This window comes from Pteronotus mesoamericanus, unplaced genomic scaffold (genome assembly GCF_021234165.1).
Source record: "Pteronotus mesoamericanus isolate MK-2021 breed Mesoamerican mustached bat unplaced genomic scaffold, CSHL_Meso_final contig_657, whole genome shotgun sequence".
Taxonomy (NCBI): Eukaryota; Metazoa; Chordata; class Mammalia; order Chiroptera; family Mormoopidae; genus Pteronotus; species Pteronotus mesoamericanus.
In genome coordinates, this window is record NW_026555229.1 from 3,332,208 (window position 1) to 3,354,891 (window position 22,684).

Genomic DNA, 22,684 nt, shown 5'->3' on the forward strand with positions numbered 1-22,684 from the left:
ACACACTAAAATCATATACTGCCCTCTAGAAGAATGAAGAATACTTTTATTTGTCACGGTAAACTTTGTTTCAGGTTTCTGTTCAGTAACTTGTTTCCCCAGTTATGAGCATTTTCCTGATCACCTCCTCCAGGAAATACTTATCTTGCAAATTCAGAAGTAATTACCACCTTTTCTAATTCATAATTAAAACCAAGGAGACGGATTTTCCAAGGGCCTAGAAAACAACCCCTGGTTTACAAGTGAATGTACTTTTAGAAGCCACATTAACTAAGACCAGAAGAAGACCACTTGAATGAAATAAAGAAATCACTTCACCCACTATATACTGTATCTATAAGCAATTTACCTTACCTTGTGACTAAGGATGAACTTGGATATAATGAGAATGTGCTTAATCATGAATTTTAACCACAACGTTTGCTTATTGACCAAATTATTCTGTAATTGTTTGGTGGTCTAATTACTTTAACCAGTATTTAATATTTTCACCAGAACCTGTATGTAATAGAAAAATAAAAGCCAACAAGACAAAGTGCTTTTTTCTTAATTTCTGATTAAAGTCATCTTTCTAGTGTAACCACTGAAATTCTATAGTCATGTCCAGCCTCAGGACATTGAGGCAAAGAAAGCAATTCAATAACATTTAAGGAGTTCCAGATAGTTCTGGTTGACTCAGATATGACCTGATTGTTTGGTTCTTTGGTTTAGTTTGGGTATAGATCTGCACAGGTCTACTCTTTCCAAATACCACCCATTCCCAATATCATGGTTTTTGTCTTGCCTTCTATCTAACCCTAAATTATATGCAGTAAATAACTCATTATTAATCTGTATATTAAGATTGATATTTCTATCCTACCCTCTTTGTGCTGCTGGGGGACAACAATCTGCCATCTCTGTTCTGTCTTAGTTTGTCATTTCCTAGGGGACAGCAATTGGGCCTCAGTATAAAATATTAATTACTGGGAAGTAGACACATTGAAGTCTCCTTGGAAATGTTCTGCCTGGTGTTGCTAAATGGTCTTTACAGATAAATTCTTTTGATATCTAGGAGTCTAGTTTCCCAGACCTGTAAGAAATCTTGAAGATTAACTGGTTCAGTGATTTCTAGACTATGAGATTTCAAAATAAATATTAATGAGGAGAGCTGACGTATCTGCTAACTTTTTATTTTGTCTAGTAAGGACCTTAAAAAAATTAACTACTTATCACTATTACTTCCCAAAAGAACATTTGAACAGCCAAAAAAAGCTGAAATTATATGTGAAAATAGAGCAAGTGTTTATACTGAATACATTTAGTTCATGAAAAATCACTATAATATTTTATCATTTCATTTCAGACCAGTGAAAATATGCCAGTCACCAACATGCGTACTAGGACTGGTGACTGCAACTAATAATATATCATGTGTGTATGGCCAAATTCTACTTTGTAGCCTACAGTGTTGCTGTAATATGTACACACTTTTTCTTGATGGTCATCTTGACTACAATAATTTCTTTCCACTTTACGTATGCTTTTTTCTCTCACTTTTAGCCTGTCACAAACTCTTTAACTCTACATACCACTTTTCATTCTAGTAAACATTCAAAGCCATAATTATTGCTATGCCTGTCTTCTTCTTCTGAGAAAACTATACCTAGGTATCTGATAACAAGAAAAAAAAATTTTCTACAAAAACTGGGATTGGGAAGCATGAAGCTATAGCAGCCAGTCCACTGTCTGATCACTGGCTATATGCTTGTCCATGATGACTGCTATTTATTGAAGTCTTGTGGTCCATGCATGATGCTCTGGGCTATACCAATTTTTATTAATTAGTTTTCTTGAATAACTCTGACAGGTGGATATAATTTATTATTACACCTAGTTTACATTTAAGAAAATTGAGACACAGAGATGTTAAGCAACTTTCTCATGGTACACAGCGAATAAGTGGCAGCAAGGATGGAAACCCAGGGATGCTTGATTCCAAAGCCCATGTCTGTGTTCTTAACCACAACTCTCCACTGTAAGTGGCTAAAATAATACATACCCTCAAACAACCTGTCAATATATAATGGGGAAAAAAAACAATTTTGACTAGGACTTGTAAGACCTGAGTTTGCCAGATCCCAGCTTTGTGACCTTGGGTAAATTTTTAAAGTGTTCTAAGCCTCAGTTGCCTACTCTGTAAAATTAATATAATATCCCAGAGCAGAATAGAATAAGATGATATATAAAGTACTTTATAAATTCTAAAATATTATGCCAATTGTGCTATTTGTTTCATGTTATTTCTTATTCCCTCTCTCCCACACTTGCCACAAATATATCCTGTCAATTGGTAACTGGGACAAGAATTAAATTATATAAAAATAACTCTGTGATAACCTTGAAACAAAAGGTCAGCTCTAATATAATGTCAATAAATGCAGTAATAAAATATAATAAAAGTACATACCACATATTTTGACCATGCAGGCTCTTCTGCCTATAATTAGCATCTGAAAAAAAGAAGTAAAGTTAAGTAGGTTTTAAATACTTCCTTCAATTTTCCACTAAGAGAGGGGAGACAGGAGTGGGTAAAGGACAATGCTGAGGAGTAAGACAGAGTCTCTGATCTGCTAAGAGGGGCAAGGAATGGCAACATTTTCCCTATATGGGAAGTTGAAGAGGAAAGAAATTTATAACTCTAAGACTATTCTACCTCATTATGTAAGAAAATTCTGTCTGGAAGGCTTTTGTTCCCATTGTTGCCATCAAGCAGTAAATGAAGATCATAACCATAATAAATGTAGTTGCCTCTCTTCAATTCAGTTTGATATCCCTTAGCTTGTTTGGGGGTAGGTATGACAGTTTTTTGAGAAACTGCTATAGGTGGAAAACCAAGTAACAGTAAAATAAATTAAAAGTATTTGTGTTCTTAGTCACCTTCATTGATCATTTTACCATTCTAACTCAATTTGCCTTTTGTACAGTCAGGTAAGTCCTGAAAAGCATCATCATACTGCAAATTGCATGGGCTTTGGAATTCAACAGACTTTTATTAAAACCTACTTCATAATCTACTACCTGTCATGCAACCTTTGTTGAACAAGTCATTTATTCTTGCTGAGCGCCAGTTTTTCCATCTATAAACTAGGCATAAATATACTTCCCTCCACATGTGTCCTGAGGATTAAATGAGGCAATGCCTTTAGTTCCTGGCACATAGTTACTACTGAACTATCATTTTCACTGTTGGATGTCATGGTGGAAATAAATGTAATCTGCATAGATAAGGTAGGAAGAAATTTATACACCTGAAACCTAAGGTTGTGAAATAGTATAATAATAACCTATATGAATGTATATAATTCCATTTTATGCTCATAGCACAGATAGGACAAATTTTATCCTCTAATTCAGATAAGGAAATCAAGAGTTAAAAAGTTCAAAATGTTATTTCTTGAAGAGCCTGAGACTAAAGCCAGTCCTGCTAACTGATAGAGACTGCTTTTGGAATGTCTGTTATTGAAAATACCTGAGAACTTTTACAGATAAAAGTTATAGGTATGTGTGTTATATGTCCCACAGCAAAATTCAAATTGCCTTTCACATTCTACGGCTTCACTAAATATCAATTGTTTATATAATTTCAAACAACTATAAGTTGTTTATAGTTTCCACTATATTACTTTCCTAGTCAGATAATTTTAAGCCTTAATTAATTATAAAGATAATTTCTAAGAAAGTAAAATATATAAATCATATATATTTATCTCAATATACCTATTTTAGTCTCAACGTTGAGAAATTGGATCTATAATAAAACATTTGCCTAGGGCACAAATATGTTTGTTTATCCACAAAAAAATGACTAGCCAGGCTAATGGCACACTTTGAGCTTTTTAAATACCCTAATGTTCTTAGTTCATAATAATGGAAGTTGAGCCCAAGCTGATGTAGCTTAGGGGATTGAGCGTCAGCCTGTGAACCAAAGGGTCACTGGCTCAATCCTCAGTCTAGGGCACCTGCCTAGGTTGCAGGCCAGGTCCCCAGTAGTGGGCACGTGAGAGGCAACCACACATTGATGTTTCTCTCCCTTCCCTTCTCTAAAAATAAATAGAATCTTTCTTAAAAATAATGGGAGTTGAACAAATAATGACAACAGAAGGCCTGCAACAGGTCCAGTACACTCAATAGTCAAAATCAGCTGATAGACTCTACTTGTACATTCTTACTCAACTGAGTATTTTATCTCTGCCTGAATTAACATCTAGATCACTAATTCTTTGGAGTGTCAGCCCCACTTGAGAAGATACAAGTCCTTCCTTAGTTCAATGCCCAGTGTGCTAAACCTTATCAACTCTAACTTTTATCAGATTTTTCCACTTTCTTTTGGTAACCTAGAAATATTAATGTGCTGTAACTTTTAGAAAGTATGTTTCATTTTCCTCAGACACTTAAATTTCAAATTTCTCTCGATTTCCTGAAGCCTAGCTAGCAAGCACAATACTGTGTTCAAACACTGAAAAAATGTTTTTCCCTTTTAGGAAGAAATAAAAATAGTTTGAGAGTTTAGGTCAGTGATTCTCAGCCCTGGGAGCACATTAAAATCACCTGAGGTGCTTTTTAAGAGTAATCATGCCCAGGGCCACCCCCAGATATTCTGATAATTGATTTAGAGTGGGGCCCCAGCATATCCTGGATCCCATGCTATACACTCTATTTGGTTCCTAGTTTCAGAGAGCAAATTTAGATGACAAGGGATACATACATATTATTTGAATCTAGTTGACTCCTAGGTTTCAAGTAATGAGGAGCCAGAGTTCAAACACCAAGGGATATATTAAAAAAAATTATTAGAATCTATTCTGTTCCTAACTTTAGACAATGAAAGTTCAGATAATGAAGGACCCTCCTCAAAGGGGGGAAATTATGCAAGTAAATATCAAAAACCTATTAACTTTCATGAATTTTCAACTGATTATTCCTTCATTCAAGAAATGTTTCCACTTTACCCCACCTGACTGGCAAAATTTGAATATACGAAAACAGTAATTGTGGATGTGGGGAGATGGTAACCTTCCTGCATGCCAATAAGTGTAAATAGGCTGGGCCATTCTGGAAAGTGATCTGGCAATATTTAGTAAAATTATGTATGTGTATTCCCTAAAACCCAGAAATGCCACTATGGGCATAAACTCCCATGCGACTCAAAAAAAGGCTCATAAAAGGACTTAAACGAGGATGGTCAGTAAAGCATTAATTTTAAGACTGAGGAATTAGAGGCGCCTTGCTGCCATCACAAGGGAAATGGACTGGTAAAATGAGCAGGAGAGCAGTTAGAAGCAATTAATTAAATGTACATACAACAACATAGATGGGCTTTTACATATGTGAGAAATATGAAAAACAGAATGAGAGTTACAGCATAAGAGCAGTAAAAATGAAACACACAACAAAACAATATATTTTATAAGAATATAAAAATATCAAAGGACATAAATCAAACATGTTAAAGTCAATGCTTATATAGTAAATGTTGAAAGGGAAAAAACAAAACAAGAGGCCTTGCAAGGACCAATGTTCATAAACTTTCTCCTGAATTCAAAGCAATACTTAGCCAATTTGAGGGAGGAAAGAGCAATGAAAGGGAGAAATATTTATTGAGTGCCATCTATGGGCTAGGTAGTATATCTGCCTACCCACCCTCTCACCTTGGGATCCAAAGAATAATCCTGCCCTTGGACTCACAGTCAAGCTGGAAAAACAAACAGGTTAATAAATACAAATACATTTGATAAGTGCTACAATAGATGTAAAGTGCCACGGCATACTGTAAAGGATTATGACATATTCTTAATTTGTATATGTAGGGACTATTACTTGAAACATACGTAATTTCCATCAGAATTATAACTGAAATATTTCATACTTTAATGAGTTAAAGTTTTCTTTTTCTTTTTTTGTTGTTTTTTTGTTTGTTTGTTTGTTTGTTTGTTTTGCTTTTTGTCTCCAGTTTTGCCTAGACTCTACTTGGGAATAGCTAAGGGTTGCCTGCTGAGAAATGTTGGAGTGCCATCTGCTGGTGAAGTGTTTTAAGTGCCCCCTCCCCATTTATCTCAATTCATTTTCAAAAATAAAAATATCACATATATTACAGGATATTTGGGCTTGAAGAAATCTACTTCAGGCCTCTGGTTCTAGAGAGGAGGAAATATCTTCTTACAAGATAGGATCTCATTTAAGGACAATGTATACACACATGCACTCATTCCATCACCACTATAAACATCACAGAATTCTATAAAGACTCACAAAGTTAAACTATCTAAAATTTTCCAGGCAGTTACACATATAAACTCCTTCAGAGGGTTCCATGGATGTTTTTAAACACTTTTATAAAGCCAATTTCCCAGTAAAAATCTTAAGAAGGCAGCTTATTACAGTGCCAAATGAGCAAGCTCTGAGGTCAGACATAAGGCCATCCTAACTATACTATTTACTGAGAAACCTTTAGGAAGTTAACTTCCCTGAATCCCAATTTCTTTATAAGTGAAATAAGAACACTAATCTAATTTATATGGCTGTTGTAATAATTCATGGGGGTACATGTGAAAAAGACACAGTAACATCAGAATAAATTTACTACTAAACCACTAATATTAATTCAAATGTTTCCTAATCCACCTTCAATTGAGCTAAAAAAAAAACAAACTGTAAATAGATCTTCCTCTTATTTTTGAAATTAATATTTAATAGAAATAATTTGCCAGCTCTAAGATACTTCATACAATTAATGCCAATAAAAGTGTAAATGGAAGGCAAAATGTGTGTTAATAGTTTATGTATCTGGTGAAATCATACTTTTGCTGTAAGGCCTTGCTATTCAAAATGTGGTCCACCAATTTAGCAGCATCAGCATAATGTAGGACCTGGTTAGAAAGGCAGAACCTTTCAGGCTCCAACCCAAACCTACCAAGTTAGAACCTACATTTTAACAAATTTCCCCAAGTGATTAAAATTTAGATTTAAAACCTGAGAAGCATTACTTTAGGGGACAGCAAATCAAGCCTTACCTCTATTTTTTAGAAGAGGTTTCCAGAACTAGCTCTGCTCAATTCCTCTTGGCTAAATTTATCTAAGTTTTAACAGTTAAGTACTGAAACTTCTTCAGTTCTTTAAATTTTTAGTGAAACTCATCTTTGCCTTCCACATAACACTTAACATACAGCCCATGGAAAAAAAGAGAGAAAGGAAAACACTACTGTCATTGATAAAATGATGTTTCAAAGCAAAAGAAGATAGAAATTGAACAAACAGTACAAGAAATACACAGCTACAGGGTCTCTGTTACTGATGGTGAATAAGCAATTGTAAAATATGGAATAGATCAGTCAAAAATAACATGAAAACTAATGCTCACATATGTGTTTATGTATCTTTGTGATTATGAGTTTAATGATAAATGAAGCAGCAATCGCAAACCTCGCAACAGCCAGCACCAGCTAGAGAAACAACCTTCAGTTGCTGGTAAGTCTGAAAGTCCAGGTAGTAAAAAAAGCATGAATTTCATAAAGACAAAATTGGGCATGGCCCACCTGAACTTTACACATTATATAAAAACAAGTAATGTGTTTCTTGTATTCTGTGAAGACAAAAACAGTTATCAATTATTTACTTAATACCCACTGGGTGCAAAGCATGATGGAATCAAAACAAAGTCACTGTAACAGAGAAAGTATATGCACACAATACCAGACAGGCAGAAAGACAAAAATCTGTTCTCGCCAGGGAGGGACGCAAAATGAAAATAAAACTAATGTCACTATAAAACACTTCTTTTATCATCTCTGGTATGAAATCCATCTACCCAGCCAGGTTAACAAAAGAATAATACTTAACAACTTTCTTGAGCACTTACTAAGTACCAGGCACTGTGTAAAGCATTTTAATTACACTTTTTTAAATTATATTTTATTGATACTATTACAGTTGACCTGATTTTTCCCACTTTCTCCCCTCCACCCAGCACCCCCCATTCCCTCAAGCAATCCCTACACTATTGTTCATGTCCATAGGTCAGGCGTATAAGTTCTTTGGCTACTCTATTTCCTATACTGTACTTTACATCCCCATGGCTATTCTGTAACTACCTATTTGTACTTCTTAATCCCCTTACCTCTTCACCCATTCTCCCTGCCCCACTCCTATCTGGCAAACTTCTGGTAACTAACTTCTTTTCTCATGCTTTCAAGAGTCTTTTTATCTTTAACTTTTAGCCTTTTAATAAAGATGTGTCTTGGAGTGGGCCCTCTTTGCATCCATCATAATTGGGACTCTGCGCTTCCTCAATTTGCAAGTCTATTTCCTCCACCCAATTAGGGGAGTTTTCTTTCACTATTTTTTCAGACCACTTTCCAATTTCTTGCTCTTTCTCTTTCTCTCCTTCTGGCACTCCTATGAGGCAAATGTTGGACCTCTTAATGTTGTCCCAAAGGCTGCTTGTACTATCGTCATTTTTTGGGATTCTTTTTTTCTTCTAGTTGTTCTGATTTGTTGTTTTTTGCTTCCTGATGTTCCAAATCATTGATTTGATTCTCAGCTTCATCCATTCTATTGTTGTTTCCCTGTAAATTGTTCTTTATTTGAATTAGTGTATCCTTTGGTTCTAATTGGGTCTTTTTTTATGCTGTTGAGTTCCTCACTAACTTCCTTGAGCATCCTTATAAACACTGTTTTGAACTCTGCATTTGATAGATTGCTTATTTCTATTTTGTTTAGCTCTCTTTCTGGAGTTTTGATCTGTTCTTTCATTTGAGCTATTTCTTTGTCTCCTTGTTTTGGCAGCCTCCCTGTATTTGTTTCTATGTATTAGGTAGAGCTATATGACTCCCTGTCTTGGTAGTGTGGCCTAATGTAGTTGTGTCCCATAGGGTCCCGTGGCCCTTTGTGTGGACTGAGTACACTCTCCTCTTTTAGTTGGGGCTTGGTTGCTGTGGGAAGATCAATGGGAAGGACCCACTCAGGCCAGTCAGTTGCAAGGACTGGCTACGACCACTTACACCAACCTCCACCCTCTGTGGAGGATCCGCTGTGCAGGGGGCAGGATGGTGGTTCTCTAATGTGGTCTGTAGCTGTCCACTGGGTACACTGGCCCTTGAGTTTCCCAGGTGGTGCAAGCCATGCACCCCCACCTGTGTTCTTCCCCAGGCCACCCTGCCTGAGTTATAAAGCAACCTGAGATGGCTGCTACTTGTACTGGGCTTGGAGATTCCCAGGTGAAGCCAAGCTGTGAACCTAAGCTGACTGCAGCTAATGCCCGGCCTGGAGCTCACTGAGGCCAGCTTTTGCTTATTTGATAGAATTTAGGAAGTTGTGAAGCATATGAGTGGACCCATAAATTGGGTGGGCAGAGTTTCTGGGGATCTGCAAGGTTGGTCAAACAGTGTTACTCAAATTGAGGGAGTCTCAGATATGGCACCACCTTGCCAGCTCTGTCAGGGGAGGGTTTAGAAAAGAGACATTGGCCTCTGCTCTTCTTGATTCCAGACACTTCAGTTTCTCCCTATATACCACTGGTGCCTTTCAAGTTGCTACCCTGGTACTGGAGGTTCTGAGTAGGTGAGTCCGTGTGTGGGTTCTCTAAGAGAAACTGCTTGGGGCTCCAGCAGTTTATTCTACCAACTCAATCCCCATGGGTTTTTGCAGCCAGAATTTGTGGAGATTTATCATTCTGGCACTGGAACCCTGGGCTGGGGGTACTGGTATGGGTCTGGGACTCCTTGCTTCCGAGATATCCCTCCCGAATTTTTATTCACCATACATCGGTATGGGGACCAGCCCGTTCCGTGTCTGCACCCCTCCTACCAGTCTGGATGGATGTTTGTCAGACTTCCATTCAACTCAATTTCTGACAGTTCTGAGTAAGGATTGTTCTATATTTCAGTTGCATTTCTGATGTGATTGTACGAAAAGGTGAGCCATGTCTGCCCATGCCACCAACTTAATGGGAAATCTAAAATAATTTATAGCCTTAATGCATTATCTCATTGAATCTTTACAATAACTCTAATAGGTTCTCATAACTTAATTTTAAAGAAGAAAAAAACTGAAGTTAAGTAAGATTAAGTAACTTGCTAATAAGCAGTAGCTTGGAGATTCAAACACAGGTCTGTCATTGCAGACGCTAATCTCTTAATCTGGGATATTCGGAACCAGTCCTTGTTAACATATAAGTAGACTCTGTATTTAATTACTTAGTAAATGTCTTTAACTATTTTTAATAGCTCCCTCTCCTTAATCTAAATGATAATCCCTTCTGTATAATAGAGGAGATATTTTGCACAAAACAAATCTTATTTATTTAGCAATATCAATAATTTGATTTTCTCTATAGATTTTGTAGTTGATATACAATATTTATTAGTATATAAAGACTAAATCTACATCGTTGATTATTTCCACTTTTACTAAGCATACTATGGTTAAGAGAGTAAGGCATAGGAAATCTGGCTTCTGAACCCTTCTCAGAAATCCCCTAACTCATGTGTGTAAATTCTTATTTATGTTCATTCATAGACATACATTCATTCATTCATTCATTCATTCATCCATCCATCCATCCATCCATTCATTCATTCTCTCTCCCTGTCTCCCTCTCCTTCCTTCCTTCCCTCCTTCCCCTCTCTTTCATAGTTACTCACTGGAAAGAGCATCAGACATATTTGGAAACAACAGCAGAAAACTGGAAAGATTTTTATAATCCAGCTTGGGGATAAGTCAATGGGAAGTCTGAAGGGCCTGAAGCACTCTGGGTCCAGTAAACTCACAAAACCAACCAGCCAAAACTCCCTTCCACAAACAAAAACCCAAAATGAGGAGAACATGAACATGCACACATACACAAGAGCTATAGAACTGTGAAGCTAGGAAAGCTTTCATAACCCACTTCTCCTTCCTAAAAGTTCAGGAGAACTAATTTTGCATTAAAAAGGGCCACACACAAAAAAATCAGAATCAATCTCATGCAAAAATATTGTGAAAAATATAAAATAGAAGTTGAATAACTTTAGAAAATATTTTTTAAAGATTTTATTTATTTATTTTTAGAGAGAGGGGAAGGGAGGGAGAAAGAAAGGGAAAGAAACATTAATGTGTGGTTGCCTCTCACACACCTCCTACTGGGGACCTGGCCCACAACCCAGGCATGTGCCCTGACTGGGAATCAAACCAGTGATCCTTTGGTTCACAGGCCAGCACTCAATCCACTGAGCCACACCAGCCAGGGCTAGAAAAATTGTTTTTAAATCATGCTAGATAAGACAGGGCCATGAAACTTATAACCTAATATTTTCAAAACATGTTTGGTAAAGGAAACTAAGAAAATGATAGACAATATGAAAAAAAGCATAAATTACAATTAGAAAAACACTGACGTGAGTGATAGAATTCAGGAAAGAATTAAAAATTTAAAAAAAAATTTCCAAAAAGAAATCCCAAAGAACATGAGGCCAAAAGAACTGAAAGAAGAAATAAACATAAAAACATAAAAAATACTGCCTTAAAAAAAGATAAAAAATGAAAAGGAGATAAAAAGAAGCAAAATAATACAAAGATTTAAAAAGCAATTTCAGAGAAGGTGACAAATAAAGAAAACAATTTTGAAAATACATCTAGCCAGGCCAGAAAGTATTAGCATGAAATATTCAAAATAATGAAAAGCAAGGACCCACAACCAAAATTACCCAGCAAAGATATCATTTAGAATTGAAGAACACCCAGCAAAGATACCATTTAGAATTGAAGAACAGATAAAGAGCTTCCCAGACAATAAAAAACTAAAGGAGTTCATCCCCACTAAATTAGTATTATGAGAATTATTAAAGAAACTTCTTTAAGAAGAGTGGAAAAAAAAGATTTAAAATATGAGTAATAAAATGGCAATAAGTACATACCTATCAGTAATGACTTGACTTTTATTTTTTAATCCTCACCCTAGGATATGTTTTTTATTGATTTTAAGGAGTTGCAGGGAGAGAGAGAGAAAGAAAAAGAGAAACACGTTGATGTGAGAGAGAAATATCAATCAGTTGCCTTTCATATACACCCCAACCGGGGATCAAACCCACAACCTAGGCACGTGCCCTGATGAGGAATAGAATCCACAAACTTTTGGTGTACAGGATGATGCTCCAACCAACTGAGGAGCCACTCAGCCAGGGCAGTAATTACTTTAAATGTAAATGGATTAATGTTCTAATCAAGACAGAGAGTAGCTGAATGAATAAGAAAACAAGCCTCATACACATGCTGCCTACAAGAGACCCACTTCAGATCAGAAGACACACAAAGACTGAAAGTAAATGGATAGAGAAAGCTATTTCAAGCAAATGAAAAAAAAAGAAAAGAAAAGGCTGAGGTACTAATACTTATATCAGACAAAATAGACTTTATAACAAAGGCTATAACAAGAGACCAAAAAAAGGACCCAGCTATTCCACTTCTGGAGAAACCTGAAGAAACCTGAAATACTAATTCAAAATAACATATGCATCCCTATGTTCACTGCAGCATTATTTACAATAGCCAAATTATGGAAGCAACTTAAATGTCCATCAATAGACAGATGGATAAAGAAGAGGTGGTACATATACACAACAGAATATCACTTGCCATAAAAAAAGAATGAAATTTTGTCACTTGCAACAACATGGATGGACCTAAAGGATATTATGCTTAATGAAATAAGTCAGAGAAAGATGAATACCATATGATTTAACTCATATGTGGAATCTAAAAAACAAAATAAATGAACAAACAAAACAGAAACTCATAGTCACAGAGAACATTTTGATTGTTGCCAGATGAGAGGGGGTTTGGGCGTATGAGTGAAAAATGGTAAGGGATTAAGATGTGCAAATTGCCAGTTACAAAAACAGTCATGGGGATGTAAAGTACAGCATAGCGAATATAGTCAATAACATTGTAATAACTATGTATGGTGTCAGATGGGTACTAGACTTACCAGGGTAAGATCACTTCGTAAGTTATTCAAATGTCTAATCACTATGCTGTATACTTGAAACTAATATAATATTGTATGTCGACTATAATTGAAAAATAAACCCTGGCTGGTGTTGCTCAGTGGATTGAGTGCCAGCTGAGGGGTCGCCAGTTTGATTCCCAGTCAGGGCACATGCCTGGGTTGCCGGTCAGATCTCTGCTTGGGGGTGCATGAGAGGGAACCACACATTGATGTTTCTCTCCCTTTCTTTCTCCCTCCCGTCCCCTCTCTCTAAGAGTGAATAAATTTTTAAAATCTTTTTTAAAAAGCACCCTCCCAAAAAGAGAAAAAATTATTTTTAAAAAATCTAGCAAATTTATAATAGGCATTTCTGAAGAAAACTGAAGCAATGGAACAGAATATGAAAAACTGTAATTTAATAAAACTTTATTTTGAAAACTACATATTGAAAGAACATATTGCAACACAGAATGCCCCATATACTTAGATATATTCTAGTAAAATACTGGATAAAGAAGAAAAGAAAGTATCCTGTAGCTCAATAAAGCTGACGGAAAAAAGAAAATATCCCTTGGTCATAGGCAAAAAGGCCAAGTTATTTACAAAGAAAGGAAATTAGATTTACCATAAGTTTCCAAGTGCTACAATTTATGAAAACAGAATATTTAAGATACTCAAGAACAGAAAATATTTGTCAAGGATTTTATATCAAGCCAAACTGACTTTCAGGAAAACTGTTAGGGACACATAAGAACAAAAGGAAGCTTATTCTCCTGAGGCCTTACAGAGAAATCTATTAAAGAATAAATGTTAGGCAACCCAAACAACTCATGAGACATCTACGTAAGAACTACATCAACAATATACTTACTTAAAGAACTAAGACTAAATGATAGTTTTAAGGGAGAGAATATAGCAGGCAATGTCTATACTATGTAATAGACATTGTAACAATGTAATATATCCAGCAAAACTATTAAAAAAATAGGAAAGGATGAAAAAGTAGAATAAGCTTGATACTAACTCAGAGTCAAGGGATATTACTTCAAATCAAACATTGGGGGAGAAGGAATGCAAAAGGAAAGAAGTTATCCAGCTATATTTTAATACTGATCGCACTGGAAGGCAACAGACAAAAATCCAAGTGGACTAAGATATTATATAGAGATACTGAACTTTTAAAATTAGATTGTTTTACTGACTTGACTTAGAACCGTGCAAATATTTTACTTAATTATAACGAAAAAATTTAAAGCGGTCCTTAAAAACTAAAAATCAAATGATATACTGCAACATAAATATGTATCCAAGCAGGGGTTTAACTACATAGAGGAACTAGTTCAAGTGACTTTAAAGCCCAGTAATTTATACAACTCTAATAATCCTAACTATAACTGGTAGTGTTGGTACTATTATTCTTAGACTGTTATGTGTGTAATGTGTAATAAATTAACTTTTATGTAATACCCTATTTTATTCTATAATATCCAGCATTCTTGAGAATCAGAGTTCTCAGCATAAAAGAATTGAAAGAGAATTAGAATAACACATATGAGAAAACAAAAAAGATAAGGTTAAGTAAAAATCCTTCAGTACTGAATTTGAATTGGAAGTATTATTACAAATTCAGATGTATTTTATGTTTTAAAAATCATAATACCTAGTTCTATCCACTAAAATAGCCTGGAAACAATGACCAACCCAGTAGGAATGAGCACCTTTATGCACAGATTTTCTTATAAGAGGAATCACAAATCCTTGGGAACATAACACTACAAAAAGAGAGACCATCAGATATGATGCGCCTCCTGGTAAAAGAACACAAGATTATCTATGAAGAAGCCTTGAGGGCAAAAAAAAAAAAAACCAAAAGAAGAAGAAGAAGAAGAACCTGAATCGCTTAACTATCAATTTACAGGAAAATCTAGACTTAGGAAAATTCTACAGGACAAATGATCTAGTTTCTCCAGTTTCTTTCACAAAAAACTGCAAAGGATGGGGGAGGTGCTTCAGATTAAAAGAGACTTTAAAACTATACCAACCAATTACAATATGATTAAAATAAATTCAGAATATTTATGGACTTGAAAATTCAATTATTTGATGATATTAATAATTTACTGTTAATTCTTGTATGTGATGTGGTTCTATAGGTGATATAACTATATGGGTATAGTTATGTTTTTTAAAAAGCCCTTATTTTTAGAGGTACAATACATAATGGAATATTTATGCAAATGTTCTCAATCTCTGAGCTTGTGTTGGTATGCCCTAGAAAAGCATCTGCTTACAAGTGAAATTAAATAAAAACTGTAACATGGCAATATCAGCAGTAACTAGATAGGGTCTGAATCATCTGTTATCCTGTATCTGATTTTAAAAGTGATTAAAATTCCCTTTAACAACTCTGACCTTCACGAGGTTCCGTTGCCCCCACATACACACCCTAACTTCCCCTTCAATTCCTGTCTTATACTTCTATTATCAAAGTTCCCTTTAAGCGAAAGCTACAGCATCAAAGATGGAAAAAAAAAAAATCAGGCTGTCATGGTGTTTTAAAAAAGAAAGAAAAAGTCCTCAGTCTTAAGTATTTATAAGTTAATTTACATGTTAAAATTTGCTTTAAAATGCTTTAGGGAACAAAAAAAGAGGAAAGACAGCTGAAAAAATTTTCAAAATATTGTAATTACTGAATCTAGGTGACAGATACATAGGGGTTCATTATAATTCTATTGAAGGGGGTCTTTTGGAAATTCTCCATAATAAAAGGGTTTCTTTTAAATTTAAAAAAAAAAAACAAAACGAAATTATGGCCTCAAAATTTTCTTTCTCCATTTGCCTTTGGCCCAAGAATGACGACTGTAAAGTAGATTAAGGAACAAATGCTTAACAAATTACAGGCAAGGAAAACAGAATCTAAGAAAACAGAATCTTAAATCTAGGCAGTAAAATGTGGGACAATCAGGTCTAAGACAAAAAGCCCCATTACAAGAATGGAACTAGTTCCCAAAAGAATCAAAGGGTATGGGTCTCCTCTCCTGGAGTTACTTGATACAGGCTGGGCACATATAAAATGGGCAGATAAAGGAATAGGCAGATGGATGAGTGGATGGATGGATGGAAGGATGAATGGATGGATGGAGAGAGTGATAGATAAATGATCCGGTAACTGACAGACACTCTAAAAGAAATGAATGCTAGAGAAGGAGGGGCCGTTAACAATGGCAAGGACAAAAAGAAAGCCATGATGCTCTGCCCAGTGAGGATATGTGCACTAATTCTGATGCTAGGGATGTGACATAAAATCTAATCTAATGCAAGTCCCTATAGAAAATAGTGGCAAACAGATCAGTAACCAATCTGGGGTCATGTATCTTCTCTGATACCATTTGTATAAATGAAGAATACATAAATGCCTGTCAGCAATGTGAGGCCAGAAGTCCAAGAAGACAGGAACAGAAACTAAGGACTAAGCTTGCAGCTCCTAAACTGTAATCTATCAATCAATGGACACAGAAACACAAAGAGGGCTTTCAGCTCCTACTCCAGAACTGTCTTGGCAAGAGATGACATCTCTGAGGGTAGCTGGATGTTTTCAGAGCTTCCCATTCTGTCTGAGATCACGTCTTAGGAGGCTAAATGTAGGTAATGAAATTCTTGAACAAGGATGGCACTACAACTGTCTGAAAAATATTTTTTTTCTCAGTTTCCACAGAGAAAGCTAGAGCAAGTCTTCATGTTGTATAAAAGAACCATGTAACACTCAACTGGGAAATACACTTCACCAACAGTACAGTTGGGGATTTCACTTACATAGATATGACTTTTTAAACTATAACAAAATTCTGCAAGGGGACTCTTCCAGTCCACTTCTCATGAAAACAATAATTATTTAAATATCAGAACTGCAGGGGACCCAAGAAATAATTTAATTCAGTCCTCCATTTTACAAATATGGAAATTATTTGACTGAATTAGAGCTAAAATCCAGGTCCTCAAAAACCCAGTACTTTGGAGAATTGGTGTACTTTTGCATTTAGCTTCTAATTTTTACTAGGAAAACAAGCCAAATTGAAATCTTTCAAGTTTATCTTACTGATTGCAGTTAACTCTTTGTTATTATTTCCCTGAGGGTATCCCTTTTTTCTCTGTAGGTAGTCATGTAGATGGTAGAAGCCAGGGAAGCTTTTTTTTATTGAATTATTGAGGTGACATTGGTTAATCAAACCATACATGTTTCAAGTGTACAACTCTATGACATGTCATCTGCATACCACATCATGTACCCACCACCCAAAGTCGACTCTTTCTGCCACAATTTATTTCTCCTTGGTTGTTTTTCCACCTTCCTCCAACTCCACCTTCCCTCCGGCAACAATGATACTGTTGTCTGTTTGTTTGTTTCTTTGCTTAATCTTTTCACATTTTTTCCCCCAACACTCCCTCCCCCTGCCTCTTCTCTGTTCCCTCTCCTCTGACAGCTGTGAGTCTGTTCTCTGTATCGAGGAGTCTGTTTCTATTTTCTTTGTTAGTTTATTTTCTTCATTAGATTCCACATATAAGTGAAATCATGTGGTATTTGTCTTTCTCTGACTGGCTTATTTCACTTAGTATAATACTCTCCACATCCACCCATGCTGTCGCCAAAGTCAAGATTTCCTACTTTTTTACAGCTGAGTAGCATTCCAATGTGTAAATGTACCACAGCTTTTTTATGCACTCATCTACCAATGGGCACTTGGGCTGCTTCCAAATCTTGGCTCTTGTAAATAATGCTGCAGTGAATGTAGGGGTGCATATATTCTTTCAAGTAAGTGTTTTGGATTTCTTCAGATATATTCCTAGAAAGGGAGATCACTGGTTCAAGAGGCAATTCTATTTTTAATTTTTTGACCAAACTCCATACTGTTTTCCACAATGGATGCCCCAATCTGCATTCCCATCAACAGTGCATGCAGTTCCCTTTTCTCTACATCCTCACCAGCACTTGTTGATTTACTGATGATAGCCATCTTAACGGATGTGAGGTGACATCTCACTGTGGTTTTAATTTGCATTTCTCTGATGATTAGTGATGTTGAGCATCTTTTCATGTCCATTAGCCATCTGTATGTCCTCTTTGGAGAAATGTCTATTCGGGTCCTTTGCCCATTTTTTAATTGGATTATTTTCTTGGTGTTGAGTTGTATTAAGTTCATTATATATTTTGAAAATTAACCCCTTATCAGATGTATCATTGGTGAATATGTTCTCCCATTCAGCAGTTTGTTTTTTTCACTTTGTTGATGGTTGCCTTTGCTGCTCATAAGCTTTTTAGTTTGATATAGTCCCATATTGTTTTTCTTGTTTCCCTTGCCCAAGGAGAAATTTCAGAAAAAGTATTGCTATGAGAAATGTCTGAGATTTTACTACCTATGTTTTCTTCTAGGAGTGTTACGCTTTTGAGGCTAACATTTAAGTCTTTAATCCTTTTTGAGTTTATTCCTGTATATGGTGTAAGAAAGGTGATCTGGTTTCATTTTTTTTGCATGTATCTTCCAACTTTCCCAACACCATTTATTGAATAGACTGTCTTTACCCCATTGTATGTTCTTGCCTCCTTTGTCAAATTATGATTGACTATATAACCATGGGTCTATTTCTGGGCTTTCTATTCTGTTCCATTGATCTATATGTCTGTTTTTATGCTAGTACTGTGTTTTGATTACTATCGCCTTGTAGCATAGTTTGATATCAGGTAGCACAACACTTCCAACTTTGTTCTTCTTTCTCAAGATTGCCAAGGCTATTTAGGGTCTTTGGTGGTTCCGCAAATATTTTTGATTATTTTTTTCTAGTTCTGTGCCATACCTCTTTTTAAACAAATTTGACTAGGAATTGCACTGAATCTACAGATTGCTTTGGGTAATATGGACATTTTAAAGATGTTAATTCTTCCTATCCATTAACACTGTAAAAACTTCCACTCACTTTATCTTCTTCAATTTTTCTTCAATATCCTATAATTTTCCAAGTACAGGTCTTTGACCTTTTTGGTTAAATTTATTCCTAGGTACCTATTTTTTGTTGCAATTGTAAATGGAATTGTTTTCTTAATTTCTGATACTTCATTATCAGAAATGTTGTATAAAAATCCTGACGACTTCTGAATATTTTGTACCCTGCTACTTTACTGAATTCGTTTATCAGTTCTAGTAGTGTTATGGAGGAGTCTTTAGGGTTTTCTATTTATCATACCATGTCATCTGCAAATAATGATAGTTTTACGTCTTCCTTTCCAATATGGATGCCTTTTATTTCTTCTTCTTGTCTGATTGCTGTGGTTAGAATTTCCAGTACTATGTTTTATAAGAGTGGTCAAAGTGGACATCTCTCTTTTGTTCCTGATCTTAAGGGAAATGCTTTTTTTTTTTGCCCATTGATTATGATGTTGGCTATGGGTCTGTCATATATGCCCTTTCTTATGTTGACATATGTTCCCTCTACTTCTATTTTGCTGAGAGTTTTTATCATAACCAGGTGCTGGATTTTATAGAATGCTTTCTCTGTATCTATTGATATGATCATGTGATTATTAACCATTTCGTATGTGATGTATCATATTTATTGATTTGCAAATATTGTACCAAGCTTGCATCCTCAGAATAAAACCCCTTTGATCATGGTGCATGATCTTTTTTAATGTATTGCTGGATCCAGTTTGCTAATATTTTGTTAAGGATTTTATCATCTACATCCATCAGTGATATTGGCCTATAATTTTCTTTCTTTGTAGTATTTTTATCTGGTTTTGAAATTAAGATAATGCTGGCCTCATAAAATGAGCTTAGGAGTCTTCCCTCCTCTTGAATTTTTTGGGATAGTTTAAGAAGGATAGGTGTTGGTTCTTCTTTGAATGTTTGGTAAAATTTGCCTGTGAAGGCATCTGGTCCAGGACTTTTGTGCTGAGAGTTTTTTGATTACTGCTTCTATTTCATTAGTTGTAACTGATCTATTCAGGTTTTCTCTTTTTTTAAATCCTCACCTGATGATATGTTTGTTCATTTTAGAGAGAGGGGGAGAGAGAGAAAGAGTACAGAGATGTGACATCGATTAAATGCTTCTTGTATGCACCCTAATTGGGGATTGAACCCACAACCTAAGTATGTGTTGACTGGGGATTGAACCCTCAACCTTTTGGTGTATGGGATGATGCTCCAACCAACTGAGCAACCTGGCCAGGGCTATTCAGATTTTCTGATTCTTCCTGATTCCATTTTGGAAGATTTTATGTTTCTAGGATTTATCCATTTTACCCAGGTTGTCCATTTGTTGGAATAGAGTTTTTTGTAATCTTTTCTTACAATCTTTTGTATTTCTGTGGTGTTAGTTGTTACTTCTCCTTTTTCATTTCTGATTTTATTTATTTGGGTCCTCACTCTTTTTTTTTCTTACTGAGTCTGGTTGAAGGTTTGTCAATCCTGTTTACCTTTTCAAATAAACAGCTCTTGGTTTCATTTATCTTTTGTTTTGGTTATTTAGTCTCTCTATCATTTATTTCAGCTTTAATCTTTATTATTGCCTTCCAGGGGAACTTTCTTGACTCCTACACCTTCGTATCCTAAAGGTAAGGCAACCGTATAATTTATCATCCAACCTAGGACACTTGTGAAACCTGCTAGTAAATACACAAGGACCAAGGCATTAACGGGACTCTTCTGGACAAACTAACATATTATGGTCACACTACTAAAGTATTGACTGCTAAAACTTTCTGGACCAGAAAGGATCCCAGGGACAGCACTGTTTCTTCCTTCCTTTTTAATTTAATCATGACCCGCTTTCCTCCTCTCTGTCCTCCCCACCCTCACCACCACCCCCTGCTTCTAGGATTCACCCCAGGGATATGTAAATTCCATATACTTTGAATCCTCCCTTTTTTCCAATATAGCACCCTTTTTTTAATATTAATTTTTTTTATAGAGAGGAGGGAGAAAAAGAGGGAGAGAAACATCAACATGTGCGAGACACATCAATAGGTTTCTTCTCTCACACCCCCAAATGGGGACTGGGCTCGCTACCCAGGCATGGGCCCTGACTGGGAATCAAACCAGCGACCTCCTGGTTTGCAGGTCAGCACTCAATCCACTGAGCCATACCAGCCAGGGCAGATACAGCATCCTTTTAGGGTCTTCTCCATTCCCTCTCCCCCAACAAGATGACTGTAGTGTTACCCTTAGGACAGCCAACATCATCCCAGCTACCAACTCAGACCAGGCTCCCTCAGGTCAGAATATATCTCAGGACACGAGACTGTAAGAGAACCTTTCTACTGAGAGCAAAAAGAAGAGATTGCAACAGGATGGGGTGTGGGTGTATGTGTATGTGTGTGTGTGTTGCAGGATGGGAGGAATCCTGGTACTGTAAATGACTGAATAATAGTACATAGCATCATAAATATGGATATGTAAAAAGTAAAAGATATTAAAAATTGTGTTTTATTAGTAATCTTTAGTAATGATAGTTTATATGTCCAAGACAATAGATTATTATTCATCTTATTATCACACTCAATACTTTGCCTACAATAAGTCCCTAATATATATTTGTTGAAAACTAATTTTTGAACTATTTTATCACACATATATAACAATATTGCTACTTAGAACAATCACCATAATATCTCTATTTACTAACACCTACAATGAGCAAGACTCAATGTTAAGTGCTTCATAGACATTTTCTTTACTAATTCCTATTTACTTAAAACCCAAGTCACTGTATGTCTTATTTCATTAGCATATAAAACCCTACAGAAAAGTTTTTAAAACTTCATAGTTGGATACTTACGTTGTGTGGTTATCTAGTGATAACTTCTAAAAGAATTTTGCTTCCAGCCCAGGGTTTTTCACTACACACTAATCCCTTTAATATATGTATGTCTTATATAACCTATTAGCCCCTTCTCTTCTCTGCTCTTACCTGAGCATTCATAGCATCATCCAAATTTTATTTATAATGCTGTTATGCTATCTAGAGTTTTTTTTAAATCTGTGTTATTTTTGTGATCTGTGCTTAAGAGTTTTGAAAATCCCATAACTAGTAAATAGGATAACTGCTACTAATAACAGCAGACAAAAAAACTATTGAGTTCTAATCTCTGCAGGGTTTGTTAAATCAGATACAGTGACACATGTACTGATACTTGCAAAAACTGATGACTACAAACATTTACAATGACTACTGTAAGATTATGTGCTGAGAATAGAGATATTAAATCATGGTGCTATATTACCTAAGAGTCATAATCTTTATGTTACCAGGTTAATTCTGAAAGAATAAGACAGAGGAGAAAATGGATAGTGACTGTCATCTGGTAGGTTTTAATCTAATTATAGGGACATTTGGAAAACTACTGGGAGTTCATTTATCCCCATTCAAATCAAGATATCTCCCAATGGGTGAGAGAAGCAATAGCATAAAAACAATCATCTCTATCGTTTTATGGCATTATAAAGTCCAAAGGTAAACACACACACACTTGTACCCACCCGAGGATTACAGACAACATGAGTAATTTTTTTAAAAAATATATTGTGACAAAGGGAAAAACAATTTTCCTAGGATTCTGGAAGAATGTAAACCCTGACTTTACACCAGTAAAATGTTTCTGTACTTCTCTTCAGGAAATCTGCTGGTCTGCAT